At 40.8% G+C, this 22,178-nt stretch overlaps 1 protein-coding gene and 1 long non-coding RNA gene across 14 annotated transcripts in view; one reads left to right on the forward strand and one right to left on the reverse strand.

The window, feature by feature from the left end:
- Positions 1 to 18,728, reverse strand: part of DENND4A (DENN domain containing 4A) — a 134,292-nt gene extending 115,564 nt beyond the window's left edge. For 7 of the 13 annotated variants that reach the window (XM_055362626.2, XM_055362633.2, XM_055362631.2 and 4 more), the window contains exon 1: positions 18,428 to 18,728. The gene's annotated coding sequence lies outside the window, so the exon portion shown is untranslated. The remainder of the gene's footprint in view (positions 1 to 18,427) is intronic. The other 6 variants (XM_055362632.2, XM_055362630.2, XM_063698624.1 and 3 more) reach the window with 3 other exon arrangements.
- A 46-nt stretch (positions 18,729 to 18,774) lies between these two features.
- LOC134757255 (uncharacterized) overlaps positions 18,775 to 22,178 on the forward strand; it is a 66,834-nt gene continuing 63,430 nt past the window's right edge. Inside the window, exon 1 of the long non-coding RNA XR_010131011.1 lies at positions 18,775 to 19,341. This is a non-coding gene — a long non-coding RNA (uncharacterized lncRNA). The remainder of the gene's footprint in view (positions 19,342 to 22,178) is intronic.

Raw genomic sequence — 22,178 nt, forward strand, 5'->3', positions numbered from 1 at the left:
TCATTTCCTTCCTGGACAGTATCAAAAGTATACTTGAATATACCTCAATAAAGTTAGAGGGAAACATATTTGAAAGATAAAAGTGACAAAAGGAAGACTGGTCACTTTTGTCGCTTTTATCACAAACCTCATGCTTCAAACATACACACACCACTGCTGCCGCCTCCACAAATCTGGCCAAAACTACTTTCCTTCTCTCCTTCTCATCTCAGTCACTTCACAGAACAGTCAACCTGGGCTTTTTAGGGGTTTTTTTGTTTGTTTGTTTTTGGTTGGTTGATTATTTTTAATGGGGTGGAGGAGGAATCATGAATGAGTGGATAAAGGAATTGAAAAGAGAAGTAAAGGTGTTAATCAACTGTCATCAGGGTAGTGAAGCACAAGGCATTCTGCCAACTGCCTACACTGGTTTTGCTTAACAGTAGGTACAATTTTATGAAGAAAAATACTGATATAAAATGTTTTATTGGCTGGGCGTGGTGGCTCATGCCTGTAATCCCAGCACTTTGGAGGCCGAGGTTGGTGGATCACTTGAGGTCACGAGTTCGAGACCAGCTTGGCCAACATGGTGAAACCCTGTCTCTACTAAAAATAAAAAAATTGGCCAGGCACAGTGGCTCACGCCTGTAATCCCAGCACTTTGGGAGGCCAAGGAGGGTGGCTCACCTGAGGTCGGGAGTTTGAGACCAGCCTGACCAACATGGAGAAACCCAGTCTCTACTAAAAATACAAAATTAGCCAGGTGTGGTGGTGCATGCCTGTAATCTCAGCTACTCAGAAGGCTGAGGCAGGAGAATAGCTTGAACCCGGGAGGTGGAGGTTGCGGTGAGCCCAGATTGAGCCACTGCACTCCAGCCTGGGCAACAAGAGTGAAACTCCACCTCAAAAAAATTAAAACAAAAAATAAAAAAATTAGCCAGGCATGGTGGTGTGCACCTGTAATCCCAGCTACTTGGGAGGCTGAGGCAGGAGAATCGTTTGAACCTGGGAGGCAGAGGTTGCTGAGTGAGCCGAGATCGTGCCACTGCACTCCAGCCTGGGCAACAAAGTGAGACCCTGTCTCAAAAAAATAAAATAAAAATAAAAATAAGATGTTTTATAAAATAACATATATATGCTATTTTCTCTAAAATTATAAAATTTGAGAATGACATTGATTTTAGAGATTATGTTTTAAAATTACATAGGCTTATACAATGTATTATTTTTGCTTTTTTTAAAAAAATTTTTGTGGATACTTAATAGTTTTACAAATGTTTACTTTTTTTTGTTGTTGTTGGTTGTTTTGAGAGACAAGGTTTCACTCTGTTACCCAGGCTGGAATGCAGTGGCACAATTATAGCTCACCTTAACTTCGAACTCCTTGGCTCAAGCAATCCTCCTGCCTCAGCCTCCCAAGTAGCCACCACACACAGCCCATATGTTTACTTTAATAAAAAATATGCACTTTATAAGCTTTATAAGCTCTACCATTTTCAGTCATCCACTGTATGAAGGTCCAGGCTTATACAGGAAAAACTACCATAAAAGTAAACTAACAAACCAACCACTATTAGAAAAATTTGAGACCCCCATCTCTACAAAAAAATTTTTTTAATTAGCTGGGCATGATTGCTCATGCCTGTGGTCCCAGCTACTCAGGAGGCTGAGGTGGGAGGTTTGCTTGAGCCCAGGAGGTCAAGGCTATAGTGAGCTATGATCACACCACTGCACTCCAGCCTGGGGGACAGAGCGACACCCTGCCTCAAAAAGAAAAGAAAAGAGGCCAGTCACGGTGGCTCACGCCTGTAATCCCAGCACTTTGGGAGGCTGAGGCAGGCAGATCACCTGAGGTCACGAGTTCGAGACCAGCCTGGCCAACATAGGGAAACCCTGCCTCTACTAAAAATACAAAAATTAGCCGGGTGTGGTGATGCATGCCTGTAATCCCAGCTACTTGGGAGGCTGAGGCAGGAGAATCACTCGAACCTGGGAGGTGAAGGTTGCAGTGAGCCAAGATCATGCCACTGCACTCCAGCCTGAGTGACAGTGCAAGACTCTTCAAAAAAAAAAAAAAAATGCAATAAAGGAATCTGAAAGCAAATGATCAGTGACATCTCATTCCCAATTCCCAAAATGACATCAAAATTATATAACAAAAAGTGATTTGAGTATTCTACAATGTACAACTGCCTCTTGAAAAAGGCAATCATTACTACCATGTGAAGGACAGGTATGAAAAAAAGTTTTAGTTTAAGTTTCATAAAGTTAAATGGGGTAAAAATTCACTTCAGTCATACTGAACCATTTACAGTTTCCCCCTTTACACAACTCCATGCCACCTTTGCAAATTCAGTTCCTCCTATCAGAATATCTCTATTCCAATGGTCAACTGCTATGTAATATTGGATACCTGCTCTTCGAAGCCTTCCTTACTGTTTTCTCCATGAGAGACTGTCATTCTCTTTTTGTATGCTTCTAGAGTATCTTGTACATATCTCTACTATGATTATCCCATTAATATTCTAATTATTTCTTTGAACATCTATTCTTCTCAACTAGATTATGCACTGAGAGTAAGCAATGTTACACCCCCATTTCTGTAAATATCTGTTTTAGCATACTCCCTGGCAGAGAGAAGTCAGTCAATAAATGTTTGCTAAATAATGATGTGATGTATTAATGGTATTAATATTAAAGAAGGTATATATCATCATACACATATGCTCATAAAATAATATGACTCAAACTTGCAATTCTGTATGCAGAAGCTAATCACCTCCACTGTTTTTTACTTAAAAAAGGGAGACATTTTTAGTCTTCACAATAATCATGTATAGATTGGGGATGAAATAATTTAAGTTTCCTACTATATATAAAGCCACTGAGCAGTAACTTTTTTATTTCATAAAAATCATAATTTTTTTAATCATTAAGTATCCCTTTGTATCCACCACCTTTTAGAAAGTCTATTTACCTACACACCTATCCTCTGAGAATCGTATGTCCTGTATCATTCCCCTTCCATAAAAATTGGGCCTGAAAGCCATGTTTTATGAACCTTTGGCTTCATCGGCCACAGCTGATTAGACCAGAAAGAGATACCTGCCTCAGACTCAATTTTCTCCCAGAGGTTCAGAATGAAATCACAGAACCATGAGCGAATATGTGAATTTAAGAGTTAGAAGACATGTCCATCCACGTGCAGTGGTGAAAGACAACATGCAAAGTAAGAAAAATGAAGTGGAAAAGCAGGAAGACTCAGAGAAATCATGCTACCTCAGGGTAGTAAGAAAATAGCTGCATGGGGCTGGGCACGGTGGCCTGTAATCCCAGCAAGTTGGAAGGCCGAGGTGGGAGGATCACTTGAGGCCAGGAGTTCGAGGCCAGCCTGGACAACACGGTGAAACCCCATCTCTACTAAAAATACAAAAATGAGCCAGCCATGGTGGCATGTGCCTGTGATCCCAGCTACTCAGGAGGCTGAGGCAGGAGAATCACTTGAACCCGGGAAGCGGAGGATGCAGTGAGCCGAGATAGCACCACTGCACTCCAGCCTGGGCGACAGAGTAAGACGCTGTCTCAAAATAAAGAAAGAAAAAAAGAAAATAGCTGCCTGGGTTATAAATTTCCAGTTCCTGGTTTCCCTTCCCCTTCATGAGTCTTGGCTGTACTTCTATCATCGGGTACTGTGAAAACTCCAGCATCTTTGCCTAATGGGAACTAATTTCCCTTTTTTGGGTAAGCCAGGTTACATTTTTTAAATTACAAACAATTTTTTTTTTTTTTTAAGACAGAGTCTTACTCTATTGACCAGGCTGGGGTGCAGTGCCACGATCTCAGCCCACTGCAACCTCCACCTCCCAGGTTCAAGCGATTCTCCAGCCTCAGCCTCCCAAGTAGCTGGGATCACAGGCACGCACCACCACGCCTGGCTAATTTTTGTATTTTTAGTACAGATGGGGTTTCGTCATGTTAGCCAGGCTGGCCTCGAACTGCTGATCTCAAGTGACCTGCCTGCCTTGGCCTCCCAAAGTACTAGCATTACGGGTGTGAGCCCGTAAAAAATTGATTAAACAAACCTCAAAAAAGAAAAGCAAAATATCAGTTAATCAAGGAAGCGAAAAAAAATTTTGTTTAAAAAAATGGCTGTTAGGCTGGGCACAGTGGCTCACACCTGTAATCCCAATACTTTGGGAGGCCAAAGTGGGCAGATCACGAGGTCAGGAGTTCGAGACCAGCCTGGCCAATACGGTGAAACCCTGTCTCAAATAAAAATATACAAAGGTAGCCGGGCATGGTGGGATGCACCTGTAGTCCCAGCTACTGGAAGGCTGAGGCAGGAGAATCGCTTGAACCCGGAGGCAGAGGTTGCAGTGAGCTGAGATCAGGCCAATGCACTCCAGCCTGGGCAACAGAGGGAGACTCCGTATCAAAAAAAAAAAGGCTGTTAAGCTGGTATCTTCAGATATTCCTCAGCATAATAAAATGAAAAATATTCACCAAACAGCAGTTTCAAACAATATTCTATAAATCCAACTTCAGTGTAGTTATGAGTAAGTATGAATAAAATTCTATTACAAAGTTCTGGTGTCCAGAAAAAATGAGAGATTAATAGGGAATTTCTTAGACTTTATCTGAACAAATTATTTTTTAAAGAAAAATAATATCAGTTACTATAATTTTGACCAAAAAGGGGGTGAGGTTTTTCTTCTCTGGTGATAACAGCCAGTCTTATCTAACAAGCCAAAGTAACATTGTATAGTTTTCCCCACCCATCTACACCCATTTATCTTAAAAACGTGACATTTCAGAGTCCTCAACTAAAATACTCAGTGGTAAAATACAGTGACCTAAAAAAAAAAAAAAAAAAAAAAAAAAAAGCGTTCCCCAGTACCACAGTCATTACAGCTATACCTCAGAAATACTACATGTTAGGTTCCACATCACTATGATAAAACCAATATCACAATAAAGGAAGTCACACGAATTTTTTGGTTTCCTAGTGCATATAAAAAGTTATGTTGCAGGCCAGACGCAGTGTCTCATGCCTGTAATTCCAGCACTTTGAGAGGACGAGGCGGGCGGATCACAAGGTCAGGAGATCGAGACCATCCTAGCTAACAGTGAAACTCTGTCTCTACTAAAAATACAAAATTATCTGGGCATGGTGGCACGTGCCTGTAATCCCAGCTACTCAGGAGGCTGAGGCAGGAGACTCGCTTGAACCCGGAAAGCGGAGGTTGCAGTGAGCTGAGATCACGCCACTGCACTCCAGCCTGGGTGACACAGCGAGACTCCGCATTAAAAAAAATAAATAAATAAAAGGCTATGTTGCTTTCAGCTCAGAGGAGGCCAACATGCAATTAAATACTGACTGCTATAAAAAGGATTTTAGGGCCCCATAAGGTGGTGCATGCCTGCAGTTTCAGCCACTCAGAAGGCAGAGACAGTAAGACGGCTTGAGCCCAGGAATTTGAGGCCAACCTGGGGAATATGGCGAGACCACATGTCCAGAATAAATAAATAAAAATTAGAAGGAAAAAAAACCTTTGTTAATCTCAAGATACAAATTCAAGAGAAGGAAAAAGGCCAGGCGCAGTGGCTCACACCTGTAATCCCAGCACTTTGGGAGGCCGAGGCGGGTGGATCGTCTGGGATCAGGAGTTCAAGACCATCCTGGCCAACATGGTGAAACCCCGTCTCTACTAAAAGTACAAAAATTAGCCAGGCATGGTGGTGCGCACCTATAATCCCAGCTACTCGAGAGGGTGAGGCAGGAGAATCACTTGAACCTGGGAGGCAGAGGTTGCAGTGAGCCGAGATTGCACCCCAGCCTGGGAGATAGAGTGAGACTCTGTCACAAAAAAAAAAAAAAAAAGAGAAGTAAAAAAAGCTGTTTTTTAGTTTGTTTGTTTGTTTTGTTTTTAAAGACAAGAAACTGTTGCTGAGGCTGGGGTGTGTGGCACAATCATAGCTCACTGCTGCCTCAAACTCCTGGGCTCAAGTGATCCTCCCACCTCAGCCTCTACAGGGGAACACTACCATGCCTGGCTAGCTAGGTGGTGTTTTTTGTTTGTTTTTGAGAAAGAGTCTCACTCTGTCACCCAGGCTAGAGTGCAGTAGTGCGATCTCAGCTCACTGCAACCTCTGCCTCCTAGGTTCAAGCAATTCTTGTGCCTCAGTCTGCCAAGTAGCTGGGATTACAGGCATATACCACCATGCCCAGCTAATTTTTGTATTTTTAGTAGAGATGGGGTTTTGCCACGTTGGCCAGGCTGGGATTACAGGCGTGAGCCACAGTGTCTGGACTTTATTTATTTATTTTTTTATTTTTGGAGAAATGGGGTCTAGCTATGTTGCCCAGGCCAGTCTCAAACTCCTGGGCTCAAGTGATCCTCCTGCTTGGCCTCCCAAAGCACTGGGATTACAGGCATGAGCCACCACACCTAGCAGGGAAAAAAAAAAAATTTAAGTAAAGATTTATTGTAACTGTTTACAATAATGGAAGAAGGCAGAGGTATCAATAATTTTTAATGACATATTGCGGGCTCGAGAGATCCGTACACCTTGGCCTCCCAAAGCGTTGGGATTACAGGTGTGCACCACCCCGCTAGGCCCATTCTGTGCTCTTGTTCAACCTTTCTCTATAACATGCTTTCATTTATGCCCGAATAAAAAAATATAGTCTTAGTACAGCTACCTCCCTCACACCTTAATCCAAAAGAGAAAAGGCTAGTTAAATGCTACAGTACAGATTAAATGAAGATTAAAAGTAAGTAAAGGGCATTCCTAGAGTTTAAACAGTGCTATTAATAAGAAAAGTATGCTGAATTTTAAATAAGCAACTAATTAAGTGGTACAATTAAGAAATACTAATCATCATCAACACCAATTTCAAATTTGTGACAGGACACCAAATGTTGGACCTCCTAGAAAGACTAATGGTCAACTTTCCATGACATTTTCAAAAGCTAGGGTTGTGTCTTTGATTTTAAAACCCAGGATTAGTTGGTCTGTTCTTTCATTCACTAATTCATAGCCTGGTGGAGAAGATAACATAAATTAAAATATTTAAGGGCAACAATAGTTATAATAGCTTACTTACTGAATATTTATTAGTCATAGGCATTGTTCTAAGTACTTTACTCACACTAGCAAACTTAAGCTTCACAAACACCTTATGAAGGCATCAATAACCCCATTTACAGGGAAGAAAATGATGTACACAGAGTTAACACAGTCAAACAGCAAAGTCAGGTTTCAATCCCAGACAGTCTGGGTCTGGAGCCAACTACTTTATCCTGCTTCTCCAATACTATAGTTCATTCCATAAATTCTTACTGAGTGCCATGTCTGGTCTGGGTGCTTGAGCTATAACATAGTTACCAATAGATTATTCCGGGAGGGACCCAATTATCCAGGTAAGAGTATGGATCTGAGAAGGCGTTCTAGAGAAAGTAATGCCCGGCTGAGTCCTAAAAGTTGTAAAGGAGTTAGGTAGGCAAAAAGAAAAAGGAAGGAGGAAACAAAGGCATTCCAGGCAGAAGGACTACATAAGCAATGGTCAACAATCCAGAAATAGTACGTATATTCAGCAAATCTTCAAAAAGTAGCTCTGCAGAGTTGGAGTGGAAAGTAGAAAGCAGAAATTACTAGAGTTAAGATTAGAGAACCAGATAGAAGCCAAGTCATGGAGAGTTTTAATGACATACTAAAACCTTATCATGTTGACAATGGGGAGTCAGTAACGAATTTTCAGGTTTATGTTTCAAACATACCATTCTGGCAATTCTGAGAAGGTGAATCTCAAGGAGATAAAACCGAAGACAGGAAAACTACAAAAAGGTAAGGAAATAGTTCCTAATAACGCAGAAGTTGGAACAAGGATGCTGGGGAAGTGACTGATTCAAAAAATATTTAGGAGATAAATCCAGCAGAATTCAGTAAATAAATGGATGTAAGGAATGAGAGAGAGAGAGGGGGAGATGGAAGAAATCATGAATGATTCCAAAGTTTCTTCCTTGGTTGATGAAGTCAACAGTAGTCCATGATGTCTTTGAAAGAAAAACTATAGATAGGTAAATAAAGTCCAGTTTGGACAAGAAGAGTTGAAGTGAAGACGATAAATAAAATAATCTAATCTGATGCTTTGGAAAGATACTGATGCTGGAAAAAATGGCCTGGGGAGTAATGGGTAGATACATGGTAACTGAAACTATAGGGATAACTGTAACTTAGAACAATGTGAAGGCTGAGAAGAGCAACTGGCCAACTCAGAAACACCACTGTTTATGGGACAGGCAGAGAATACACAAAAGGGGATGGCATAGTGGAAGTAATGGGACAGAGTTTCTTGAGAAAGTATTATTGTCACTGGTTACAAGAGCAACTTTAGTGATATGAAAAAGTAGAAATTAAACTACAGTGGGATAAAGAGTAAATAAGAGAAAAAGGATTTTAGGGCCCCACAAGGGCCCTTGTCATTGATACAGACAACTCTATCAATTTTCTCATCTGCAAAACTGAGATAGTAGGTGACTGTGAATACTAAACAATGTACTACACGGGACCTCACATATAGTAAGTGTTACAGGCCCTCATAGACTGTTTTCACCCTTGTTCACTACACCTAGCCACATCATCAGGTGCCTTTCTGCTCTCAAACATCCCAGGACCCTTTGTATTGCAAGGCTTTGCACTTGATATTCCTCTTTCCTCACTCAGCTCTTCACATTTCTGGCTCCTTCTTGCTTGTCCAGTGTCAATCTCCCAAGAGACGGCTTCCCCAAGAAGTACTCTAAGGACCCTCTTTCGTTCATTCTCTCAGATCACCCTGTTTTACTTCCTTCATTACCCTTACTACTCTTCGAACTTTTCTTATTTATTTAAAGATAATATGCCAAAGTGATTAAGAGTGCAGGCTCCACAATCAGACTGGTTGCAAACTGCAGCTTTGTCATTTACTAGCAATGTGACCTCGGACAAGTTGTTTAACATCTCTGTGTCTTAATTTCTTCATCTTTAAAATGGGCAAAATAACACACACACATACACACATACACATACCCTGAAAACAAAAAAATAAAATAAAAATAAATGGGCAAAATAATTATTTACCTCATAGACTTCTTGGGGGAGTTAAATTAGCTAAAACATACAAAGTTACTACAAGAATACAGGTACATTTTAAGCTTTCAAATATTATTACATATTTGTTTAGTTGCAGTAATCTTAATGCTCTATCAAAGAGCATTTATCAATATGTACCACTAAAAATATCTGAAGCAATAATAATTCTTAGTCCAAATGTAAAGATGTCAACTAACAACCAAATGAAGAAGTGCTATTCTGACTAAACCTCAGGAAATACTACTGATGGAAGGGATCTTTTTTTTTTTTTTTGGTCACAAAAGTCAGGAGGAAAAAAAAACACATCTAAAGCTAAAGATCTTTAGTTGGGCAAGGGAAATTTTTTATAACCTTTATATATAATTACCATGTAATTTAGATCAATTTATTAAAAATAAAATTAAAATACAGATGTCAGGGGAAAAGGTTTGATTTAAGTAACTTTGGGAAACTTGAAACTGGAAACTCTAACAACAAAAAGAACTGTACATAAGCACTGCTCTTTTTTGGTAAAGGCATTTCTCATGGAGATACAGGTTAACAATTCTAAAAGTGCTATACATGGACGATGGGACTGAACAAATAAGTTAACAGATGTCAGATGGCGCGAGCCAGATTTCTCACTTTTGGAGAGGGAGGTAATAGATAGCAGAGTAAAGCCAGAATGAACTATACAGTACTGATAGTCAAAGACATCAGTATGAACTCATGTTTACCTCAATATAGATACAGATAATAGTTATATATGTGTATACATACATATATTTTCCAGGTCTATACACTGAAAAGGCCTAGAAGTCATGACATTCCAACAGCAATGAGCACACTGAGTAACCAGATCTTGGTTTCTAACACGATTCACCAAAAAATAGAACCAGGGATCCTTGGAAAAATGGCTGATTCTAGGGCTGGGGCAGGAAATACACAAGATGAGTCTGGAACTTCTTCTAGTGCCAGAAAGTAAGGAAGTACTCAAAAAACAAAACAATGGAGTATGTCCTGTTGGTAGAAAAATTTGAGCAACAAAATAAATAAAGTAGTATAGGATTATGACCCCAAGTATAAAATAACCATCTATGAGTCCATACATATATAAATAAATGATTGAATAGATATATAAACGGAGAAGAAAAAAAGACTATCCATACCAGAAGAATTCCAAATAATTTTATAGACAGCTCCCCTTTAAGAAAACAGACCTACTGAGTGTGGTCTACACTTAATGACTTGTTTCCAAAAAGAAGAGTATGGGAAAACATTACAGTAAAGAAACCTGGCAAACACTAGCTCAGCCTGGTGACCGAGGTTAACAATATCAGTGATAAGCCGTACTGATAGTATTTCCCCTTGATATGATGCAATGAGAGCGGCACTTTATCTCTGTGACTCTCCTCCTCCAAACCCATAATCCCAGTCTAACCATGAAGAAAACATCAGACAAACCCAAACTGAGGGACATTCTACAAAATCCCTGACCAATACTCCTCAAAACTATCAAAGTCATCAAAAACAAGGAAAGTCTGAAATGCCATCACAGCCCAGATAGGCTAAGGGAAGATGTCAACTAAATGTATTGTTGTATTCTGGATAGGATCCTGGAACCAAAAAAGAACCTTAGGTAAAAACTAACGAAATCCAAATAAATGAATTTTAGTTAGTAGTAATGTACCAACATTGGTTCCTTAACGGTGACAAATTTAACATTGAAATGTCAGACACTGGCAACATGATGAGACCCCCATTTCTTACAAAAAAAAAAAAAAACAGGGGAAACTGGGTGCAAGGTATACCTTAACTCCCTGTAACTTTTCTGTAAATCTAAACATATTTTATAAGAAAACATTTATTCAAATTAAATAAAAATATGGGGAAGTTGCTGCCTTAACCAATCTGATTTTAGTCCTTTAAGGCATGTATAGTGGGTTGGACAAAAACAGAAATACAGGTAGTATTGTGCAAAATAATCTCAACATTGATGAACCATTTATAATACTGTATGTGTAAGTGCCTATAAGTCATTTTTTTATGTGCACATTTTGATTCCTTAATTGGTAAGAACTACAGGAGCAAAAAACCCTACTCCAAGCAGGAGGAGGCCACTCAAATTTGGGACTAAAGCAAAACTGTGGTACTAATTATATTAATAAAAATTCCACCTGGGCCGGGCACGGTGTCTCATGCCTGTAATCCCAGCACTTTGGGAGCCTGAGGCAGGCAGATCACTTTAGGTCAGGAGTTTAAGACCAGCCTGACCAAGATGGTGAAACCCCACCTCTAACAAAAAATACAAAAATTAGCAAGGCATGGTGGTGTATGCCTGTAGTCCCAGCTACTTGGGAGGGCTGAACCAAAGAATTGCTTGAACCTGGGAGGCGGAGGTTGCAGTGAGCCACCGCTGCACTCCAGCCTGGGTGACAGAACGAGACTCTGTCTCAAAAACAAAAATCCACATGGCTTTTGTAGTGGTAAATATTTTTTTTTGTTTCTAAATGAAAGCCGAAATACAAAGATCAGAAATTTATAAAGGCTGGGCATGGTGGCTCACGATTATAATTCCAGCACTTTGGGGGGCCAAGGCAGGCACATAGTTTGAGACCAGTCTGGGCAACATGGCAAAACCTAGTCTCTACAAGAAAAAAAAAAAAAATTAGCCAGGAATGGTGGCATGTGCCTGTAGTATCAGCTACTCGGGAGGCTGTGGTAGGAGGATCATTTGAGCCCAAGGGGTTGAGGTTGCAGTGAGCCATGATCACATCACCGCACTCCAACCTGGGTGACAGAGCAACATCCTATCTCTAAAAAAAAAAAAAAAAAATTATTAAATTCTTTTTGTTGTTATATTGTTTTGTACATGAGACATTTTTATTTTTGAAAAGTTTTAAAAATAAAATTACCGAAAAATGTAGTATACACTCACATACTCATATATAAAGCATTAACATTTTTCATTTTTGCTTCAAATATATATTTAATAGAAAATAACTATGTATATAATAGTTATCACATTGAATTCTGAAACACTGAAACACTTCCTCATGGTCTCAGAAAAGGAGCATAACTAAACATACTTGGAGAAAGTACATTGGAAAGCTCACTATCAACAATATATACTATAGGACAAAATTACAGTAACTTGGGTCCATATTGGTCACTGTTCAAGAAATCTGGAAATTTCAAAAGCCAAATAAAAATAAGTTTTCCTAACATTTGTAACTATCCTGAAAATACCTAAAAACAAACAAAAAAACTTACAAATCAGTAAGAAATCAAAGAATTTGATAACCCTAACTGCTGGCAAGGATATGAAAAAACAGAAATTGTTTGCAATATCCTATAAATATCTTATAAAGGGAAAAATATTTATATCCTAGGACCCAGCAATTTGACAGTCAGGTATATGACCTGGAGAAACTATGGCATGTTGCTTCAGGAGCTACAAGAATATTCATGAGGCAATGTTTATAATAGATAAAAAATGAAAACAATTTAAATGCTCATCAATAGAAGAAATGATAAATTGTATATATTCATTCACTGGAACACTATACAGCTGTGTAAATAAATGAACTACATCTACAGTATCAACAAGGATTGAGGGCAGAAAAAAATAAAATGAAAAAAGCAAGCTTTAAAATCCATTATACCATGACACAATCATATTAACAGCTGCTTAAACTTACTAGAACATAACATGTTTTGTTTTTTTTTTAGTGCCAGGCTCAGTTTTTACCACCTTATATAAATTAGCTCATTTAGGCCAGGCACGGTTGCTCATGCCTGTAATCCCAGCACTTTGGGAGGCCAAGGCGGTAGGATTGCTTGAGCCCAGGAGTTTGAGACCAGCCTAGGCAACATGATGAAACCCAGTCTCTAAAAAGAAAAAAAAATTAATAAAAATAAGTAAAACAAATAAATAAGCTCATTTAATTTTTACAAAAATTGTATGAAGTGGACACCTCTATCATCCCTATGTGATAGATGAGGACACTGAGGCATGTAAAGGATTAAATAACTTACCTAAGGTCACAAAATTAAGTAGCAGAGTCAAGATTCACACCAAGGGAGTATGATTTGAAATGTACTACAACGTACATGTTCTACAAAAGCACCCAAAGCAATGCCATGTCATTGCTCATATATATAGTTTATTAAAAGATAAACTGGAAGGATACAAATCAAATTCATTACAACAATTTCCTCTGGGAGGGGAGATGAAGGTGAGGAGGATAAAACTGGGGAGAACAAAAGGGACTTTAACATGATCTGTAATATTCAAGAAAAGTATAAAGTTCTACATTGCTCTTTTAGAATTCAATGTGATAACTATGATATAAATAGTTATTTTAAATTAAATATATATTTGAAGCAAAAATGAAATATGTTAACATTTTATATGTGGGTATGTGGGTGTATACATTTTTGCTATTTATTTTTAAAACTTTTCAAAAATAAAAATCATCTACAAAATATTACAATAAAATTAAGAAATTTAATAAAGTTCTGATCTTCATATTTCAGCTTTCATTTGAAAACAAAAACAGCTAAACTGTGTGAACTTATGTATGTATATACACTTTAACATACATATGGAAAACACATTTTTACACAGATCAAGGGAGACAGGTTTTAACAAAGTATATCAGAAACAGTATCTCTCTTACTATACATTTTAATGACTCACTATTCTCAGTGAAAATAAAGTATAACACTAGCAGGAAAATTCCCTTGATATCTTTCTACCTCTTTCTTTTTTGTCTCTTCTCTCTCTTGCTTTCTACTTGTGATTTTTAATAGAAGGAAGTACAAAGTAGGAACTAAGAAAGTGTCACACATTTTAAAAATAATAACGGCCATAGATGAATATATACCCAGCCCTTCTAAATATAGGATTCCAGAACCTACAATCAAGTAATGTTTCAAAAATTTATTTGTAAATTTTTTGTCTAGAACTCACAGCATACCTTCCCATGAAGAAAGTTACAAAAGGATAAGAGCACCAGGAAAAAGATACTGCCTAAGGTGCCAGGCTACTGGCAGAGAAACAGGAAAAGCAGAGTACACAATATGTACTGATGGTCCAAAAAGCAAAAAAAGCATCGTGACCCAAGGTCTGAGGGCAGAAATCACTATTCATTTATTTACCTTTGTAATCTCAGTAACTAGCAAATTATCTGGCATCTCATAATCAAAGACCATTGCCTACTGACTGATGAAGTAATGGGGAAATGACTAAGCAGAGGAATCCATCAATAGGTGGCACTGTCAACACAGAACAGCTTTGGTGGAGGAAAGAAAAAGCTTGGAGAGAAGCAATGTTTAATGACACAAAAATCCACATATGTAAAACTATTACAAGGTTAGTGCTGGTTATTTATTTATTTATTTATTTATTTATTTATTTGAGACAGAGTCTTGTTCTGTCACCCAGGCTGGGGTGCAGTGGCGCTATCTCGGCTCACTGCAAGCTCCGCCTCCCAGGCTCACGCCATTCTCCTGCCTCAGCCTCCCGAGTAGCTGGGACTACAGGCGCCCGCCACCACGCCCGGCTAATTTTTTGTATTTTAGTAGAGACAGGGTTTCACCGTGTTAGCCAGGATGGTCTCGATCTCCTGACCTTGCGATCCGCCCACCTCGGCCTCCCAAAGTGCTGGGATTACAGGCGTGAGCCACTGTGCCTGGCCAGTGCTGGTTAAGAGAACACCTTCATCTAAATTACAAGCTGTGTCTATTATTGTGTAATGCAAATAAGCATGATATTTTGGGTTAGTTTTGCTAACAATGAATCTTAAGATAGTTTTCCTACTGTAGCAATAGTTATTTGGGATTTTCAGTATTTTCTCCTATGACCCTTGAAAATATTTCAATGTCTTCTTTGTAATTATAAGAGTAATAACCGGCCAGGTGCAGTAATCTCAGCACTTTGGGAGGCCAATGCGGGCAGACTACTTGGGCTCACGAGTTCAAGACCAGGCTGGGCAACATGGCAAAACCCCATCTCAAAAAATACAAACATTAGCCAAGCACAGTGGTGCACACCTGTAGTCCCAGCTACTTAAGAGGCCAAGGTGGGAGGATGGCTTGAGCCCAAGAGGTGGAGGTTGCAGTGAGCTAAGATCACGCCACTGCACTCCAGCCTGGGTGATAGAGCCAGGCCTTGTCTTAAAAAAAAAAAAAAAAAAAGTAATAATTATTCAGAATAGAGAAAAGCACAAAAACTAAAATAAAAATTACCCATAATCCGATCACCCAGGGATAACATCTCTTACTATTTTATATGTCTCCTGCAAATCTTTTTGCCATTTACATGTATATGTTTCTTTATATCCTAATTTTTCTCTTAATATTATATTATACTTTCTTATGTCAGTACATTTTTAAAATGATTTTTAGAAGCTGTATCCACCATATAGATTATCATTAATTTCACCATTCCCATATTATAATGCATTTGACTATTAAAATTGTTCCACTCTTATAAAATGCTAAGTTTTAAAAAAACTTTTGTTTTTTGAGACAGGGTCTTACTCTGTTGCCCAGGTTGGAGTGCAGTGGCACAATCATAACTCACTGCAGTCTGAAACTCCTGGGCTCACAGGATCCTCCTGCCTTGGCCTCCCAAAGGGCTGTAATAACAGGCGTGAGCCACCTCATAGGGCCTAATCACTTCTTAAAAGTACATTTCTACATTGGTCTTGTAGAATTCAAAGTGATAACTATGATATACAATAATAAAGTGTGGTGTGCTTGACTCCCTCCACGCCCAGCATCCTCCCACAAATTCTACTGAATAAACAATCAATCTAGGGTATTAGATAAAAAAAACAAAAATAAGGAAGAAAAATGTATCAGCTATTCTCAGTCACTCTTCTTCTACCTGTGGTAGGAAAAAGGAAAAATCCAACAAAGATAAGTCTCTGACATCAGAGAAGGCAAGAATAACAAGTCAATTTTCCTGCTAGAGCAACTTTTGTTTTCCACCTAGAACAACGCACCATCAATTTAAGTAGGAATAGCACAAGTTTTATTATATACCAAACACCTCTATCTGCATCAGTGCTTTAACTAGGTTTTTGTAGGACATAGAATGCTTTGAAAAATTCTGCAAACAACAAAATATAATGTAACTAATACCACTCATTGGAAAACCAAGTTTTATAATAGCAGTTATAAGAGTAATAACTGGCCGGGTGCGGTAGCTCACGCCTGTAATCTCAGCACTTTGGGAGGCCAAGGCGGGCAGATTGCTTGGGCTCACGAGTTCAAAACCAGTCTGGGCAACATGGCAAAACCCTGTCTCAAAAAATACAAAAATTAGCCAAGCACGGTGGTGCACGCCTGTAGTCCCAGCTACTTTTATTTTACAATTCTATTAATCCCAGCTAATTTTATTTTACAATTCTGCCATAATTTTTTTAATGAATTAGTAAATGTCATGTAGTCTCTTCTTCTAGCCTCCCAATTATACTAAATACTATTCAAGTTACCAGAAATAGGACAACAGTTCCAGGAACTTGAGAATCAATAACTCTTTAAACCAGTGGTAATTCATGTGGAAAAGTTCAGAACAAATCAGCATCAACTTCCTGGCTCTCTTGCACAGACAAAAAATTCATATTGCTTCACCAATTTTCAAAAATGTAAATTTGTGTATATAAGTTTAAAACTTGGACCAAAATTTATCTATATTTATTCCCAATTTGCGACTGGTATCAAGATCAATTAACTTTCTCAGCAAGTACACTGTTATAAAATTCCACAGTGATCCCAGAATGGAAGGGGCTTAAAAAATAATATAAAACAAAAATTAAACTCCACAGTGAAGTAGGTCTATGTTTAATCATTCAGAAAAAGAAAATTATGTAACATATTATATATAATGATGATGATAACATATGCTGTTCTGGACTCCTACTGAGAGCTGTGGTTCAAAGGGAAATCGTGAAAATAAAGTAAAAATTGCCGAAAATGTTTAATTCTGCCCAAAACACTTTGCAAAAAAGAAGCCAAATATAATATTTTATTTTAAGTTCAAACAGGGTTCAAACAGCTCAGAAATTTTGTATACTTAAGTTTTCAGAAGTCGAATCCCAGAACCGCTATCAACATAAACTGAATAACTTGCTCAAGAGTCCTTACTTATTACCCAATCTTAGGTCCCCCAGAATACTTCTTAAAATAATCCCAAATGTACTACAATAGATTAGCGTAACCGGGGCTACGCTGTTTACAGGTGTCTCCACCTCCTCCCCCAAGGAGAGAAGAGGTATACTAGGGTAAACAGAAAATAGAAGGAGACTATATACACACCAAATAACAGCTTGTAATCTTGTAAGACTTCTTCTACATTCGGGCTATTCTTTTCATTAACGTATAATACATTTTAAAGAATAACATATTCACAGAGTAATACAATTTCTGCCCTCACGGGTCTCTAGCTGGCTGACACGCGTTTTCTCCTCAAATAAATACACGCCTGTTGACTGATGCCTGTCCTGCTGTTGCAAACAAGAAATAACTGTCCTATAAGACAAAAATCTCTCTCTACGGTTCTAGGCGTAACCATACGTTTGAATTAAAAGCACATTGGAACAACAACAAAAATCTTCCAGCACATCTGTCATTTAAAAGCACGATAATGAAAAGCTGTCGCTGCGACCCAATTTTAGGTCACAAGCTCTTTACTGTTTTTCCTGCCCCCCACCTCCAGAAAACAATAAACTTCAAAGAGAATGGTGGTAACCAGGAACAGTTCCCTTCCCCCACCACACACCCCCCCAAAAAGACTAGAAAAAAACTGGCCAACTTGGACGCTGGCCGCGCTCACGCAGAACCCGTGCCCGCGGGCCGGGGAAGGCTGGACAGACCCTGGGAGGAAAAGTGGGCCTGCAGGCACCCCGGGCTCCCCCCGCCGCCTGTCTCAGATACCGAGCAGGTGGGATTCCGGGAAGCCACCTCCGACTTACGTAACGGGCTTGTCAAAATCCCAGATCCAGGACCTCCCCCTCCCCGCCCCCACTCCCAAATAACAACAGCCCCAGGCCAGCCTGGAATAGAAAATCTGGAATGAAAACACAGGAGCCCCCCACGCGTCCGACGCCGAGGCGCGGGTGCTACTCTCAGCACCGCCGCGCCATCCCGGGGCGGACCGAGCCGCGGAGCACCTCCCGGATCTCAGGAGCTCTCGGGCGGAGATCTCGGCCATCCGTGCCGCCTCCCCGAACCCGCCCGCCCCGCTCCCGCGCCCCCGGCTGTCACCTCTCCGGGCCGTGACAGCTCCACCTGCCACCGCTGCCCGGGTCGCCGCCCCCGCACTCACCTCCCAGCTGGCTCCCGTGCGAGCAGCGGATCGAGCTCGGAGAGCGGCGCCGGAATCCCTCACGCGCGGTAGCGGGACACGAGGGGCTGAATGCCGCGGCGCTCTGAGCCCGCTTAGCTCATCCCCAGCCCGGCGCTCCGCCCTTCGCGGCACCCCCGCCCGCCCGCGCGCCCAGGCCTGCCGTCTCAGTCAGACGGGACTCCCCCTCCCCTCGCGGCCGCCACTGCCTCCGCCTCTTTCTCCGACTCTAGCCTCCGCGGCCACCGCGACCGGCGCCATCTTGGCAATGACGGAAGGGGCGGGGGCGGGAATCACGCCCGCGAGCACCAATCGAAGGCCGGATCTGGCCCGAGTGGGAGGAGAGGGCCGAGTTGAGGGTCGTGGGGTCCTAGCGCCAAACTGATGATGGGGCGGAGAAGGTGGGCGGGACTAAGTCGCGTTAGCCCGTGACGTGCGGTGTAGTTGGGGAAACGTACCGCGGTTCCCCGTCGGGTCAGGAGCTCCCAAGCCCCAGGCTGGCGTGGGCGAAGCGTACAATCCCTTCACCTTTCGTCTCCCAGAGGCACAAGAATCCAGTTCGCGCCAACTGACCTGTTTCTTCCTTCCTCCCCGGCACTCTGGGAGTCCTGAGATTGCCTTGCTCGGTTCGTCTCAGACTTGCTAGGTCTGAGCAGCTGCTGCTCCTCCACCAAGGGTGCTCAGATTCTCCAGGAAACTCCCTTAAGGGTTAGCAACCGCCGAGTAGGTTTCGGTCCAAGATAGAAAGGTAAAGCGGGGAATTCAGGGGGTTTCTCCGAAAAGTACGTTGGTGAAACAGCTATTGTTGACTGACGGGGTGTCGATTACTTTGGATTAATTGGGTACGGCCTACTTAAACCTGACTGTGGCTCTCCACCATTGATGGCTGTTGACAGGTGAGGTTAATAAAGCTTGATTACCCCCATGGGGTTGCTCGGGAGTTAAATTCTATAGTACCTGTGAAGTACTTAGTATAGTGCTTGAAAGTACTCAATAAATGTTAGACATTATTCCATGGACAAATGAAAGAAGAAACAGGACCCCCAAAATCCCTCTGCTTTAAAGTCAACTTTTCCTAAATTGCATAGCCTTTTACTAACCAAGTTTACAACTTTATTTCCTACCTCCAGTTCTTTCATTGTATTCATTCATTCAGTCAACAAACATCCATACAGAGGGTGCACAGTGGTGAGGGAAACAGAAAACCTTTCCCTTCAGGAAACTGCAGTTTAGTGGGAGAAGAGGGACAATAAAAAAGTACTTCAGCACATTTTAAGGGGAAACATGCTATAAAGGTTATAAAAATAACTGAGGCCAGGCGCCTTTGCTCATGCCTGTAATCCCAACGCTTAGGGAGGCCGAGGCAAGAGGGTCGCTTGAGCTCAGAAGTTCAAGACTAGCCTGGCAAAATGGCGAGAACCCTGTCTCCACCAAAAATACAAAAAATTAGCCAGGCGTGGTGGCGTGCGCCTGTGGTCCCAGCTACTTGAGAGGCTGAGGTGGGAGGATCGCTTGAGCCCCAGAGCCGGAGGCTGCAGTGAGCCGAGATTGTGCCACTGCACTCCAGCCTGGGTGACAGAGCAAGATTTTGCTTTAAAACAAAACAAAACAATCGAGTTGCATACTTTAAATATATGTAGTCCTCTGTATGTCAGTTAAAGCTGTAAAAAAAGACTTGTTTTTGACACAGAGTCTTGCTATGTTGCCCAGGCTGGAGTGCAGTGGCCTGATCACGGCTTACTACAGCCTCCCTCCCAGGCTCAATCGATCCTCCCACCTCAGCCTCTGGAGTAGCTGGGACTGCAGGTGCCCACCATCACACCCGGCAAATTTTTCTGTTTTTTGTAGAGACTATGTCTCACTATGTTGCCTAAGGCCGGTCTTGAACTCCTGGGGTCAAGTGATCCACCCACCTCAGCCTCCCATAGTGCTGGGTTTACAGGCATGAGCCATTGTGCCCTACCTTAAAAAGCTTTTTTTAAAGTCCAGTTTGGAACCCTCCCAAGTCTTTACCTATTGGACACAGATTTAGCCTTTCATTAGTTTTAAGTGTTGCTAGACGTATCAGGTCAATTCCTCTTTAAGGAGTAGCTTGGCATATCAAAATATTCCACTAGCAGCAAAAGCACTCTTTTAGTTGGTTATACATATATATGTGCATATATATATATATACACACACAAATATTTTCATCTACAGAGTACCAATTAAAATGTTATAGATATATAGTTGCATGTAGCATACACAATGAGATTCTAAAACCTTTCAAAAGTTTAAAAGGCGTGAAGGTTTTTTTAATCAGAGAAAATAGCTTCTTAAAGAACAATATTAATAAACAGTAGAAAACCAATACGCAGCATTTGACTGTGTACCCAGGAAATATCGTACCTCAGAGCCCCCCTTAACAGTCATATCAGGAGTCCTCTCAACACTCCAGGCATATGTGACTATAGTCACAGTTAAACCTAAACCCTAGATGTGATTTGGGCAAGGGATTCTAACAATGTAGACATGAGCCAAATAGAATTTTTTGGATAATAAATTTTGGCCCCATGCCATTTCTGAAATTGTCATATTTTATATGTGGAACTGTATCCGGCTATTTCTTAGAAGTTATTTTAAAATGCTGTGATTTGAATGATGCGTGAAGGAAAACTATGAAACCAATAACCATTTAAAGCAATGGAAGCGCAAGCTGTTGTACAGCCTAATCCTCTCCACCTGTTAAATCTATGTACCTTAATTGCTATACCAGAAGTTTCTCACATCTTTAAATGAAAACCTGGAGCCTCTAGAGAGCAATCCTTGTTTTTTTAAGACAGAGTCTTGCTCTGTCGCCCAGGCTGGGGTGCAGTGGCGTGATCTTGGCTCACTGCAACCTCCACCTTCTGGGTTCAAGCGATTCTCTTGCCTCCCGGGTAGCTGGGATTATAGGCGCCCTCCACTACGCCTGGCTAATTTTTGTATTTTTAGCAGAGATGGGGGTTTCACCATGTTGGCCAGGCTGGTCTCGAACTCCTGACCTCAGGTGATCCGCTCTCCTCAGTCTCTCAAAGTGTTGGGGTTACAGCCATGAGCCACTACACCCGGCCTATAAAGCAGTCCTTGATAGCTATGCTACAGGGCTTCCTTATGGGTGAGAAAAACTACCAGGGATCTATGGCCTATTAGAAATTATTTAGATGTGTCACAAAGCAGAATCCATATTGACAAATTGTATTCACTGGGAAACAGTGTTTGAGTGACATTCCAATGTATTTAATCCAAAAACTAAAATTTATTAGCAATGTGGTCAAATTATCCATTTGTTTCTTAAAAACACAAACCTGATGAAATTATTTTTGAAAGAAATTATCTGCCAGCCTGGGCAACATAGCAAAACCCCATCTCTACCAAAATACAAAAATTAGCCCATGATGGTGGTGCATGCATCCCTGTAGTCCCAGCTACTTGGGAGGCTGAGGTGGGAGAGGATCGCTTGAGCCCAGGAGGCAGAGGTTGCAAAAAAAAAAAAAAAAGAAATTATCTGAACAATTTTCAAGAATAATAGTAAGAAAAGTCATGTTAGAAGTGACAAATTCTGAAATTCTGGCTGGGCATGGTGGCTCATGCCTGCAATACCAGCACTTTGAGATGCCGAGGTGGGAGGATCACTTGAGCCCAGGAGTTTGAAACCAGCCTGGGCAACATATCGAGACCTCATCTCTACAAAGAAAACAAAAACAAACAAACA

The sequence above is a fragment of the Gorilla gorilla genome, chromosome 16 (assembly GCF_029281585.2).
Source record: "Gorilla gorilla gorilla isolate KB3781 chromosome 16, NHGRI_mGorGor1-v2.1_pri, whole genome shotgun sequence".
Classification (NCBI taxonomy): domain Eukaryota; kingdom Metazoa; phylum Chordata; class Mammalia; order Primates; family Hominidae; genus Gorilla; species Gorilla gorilla.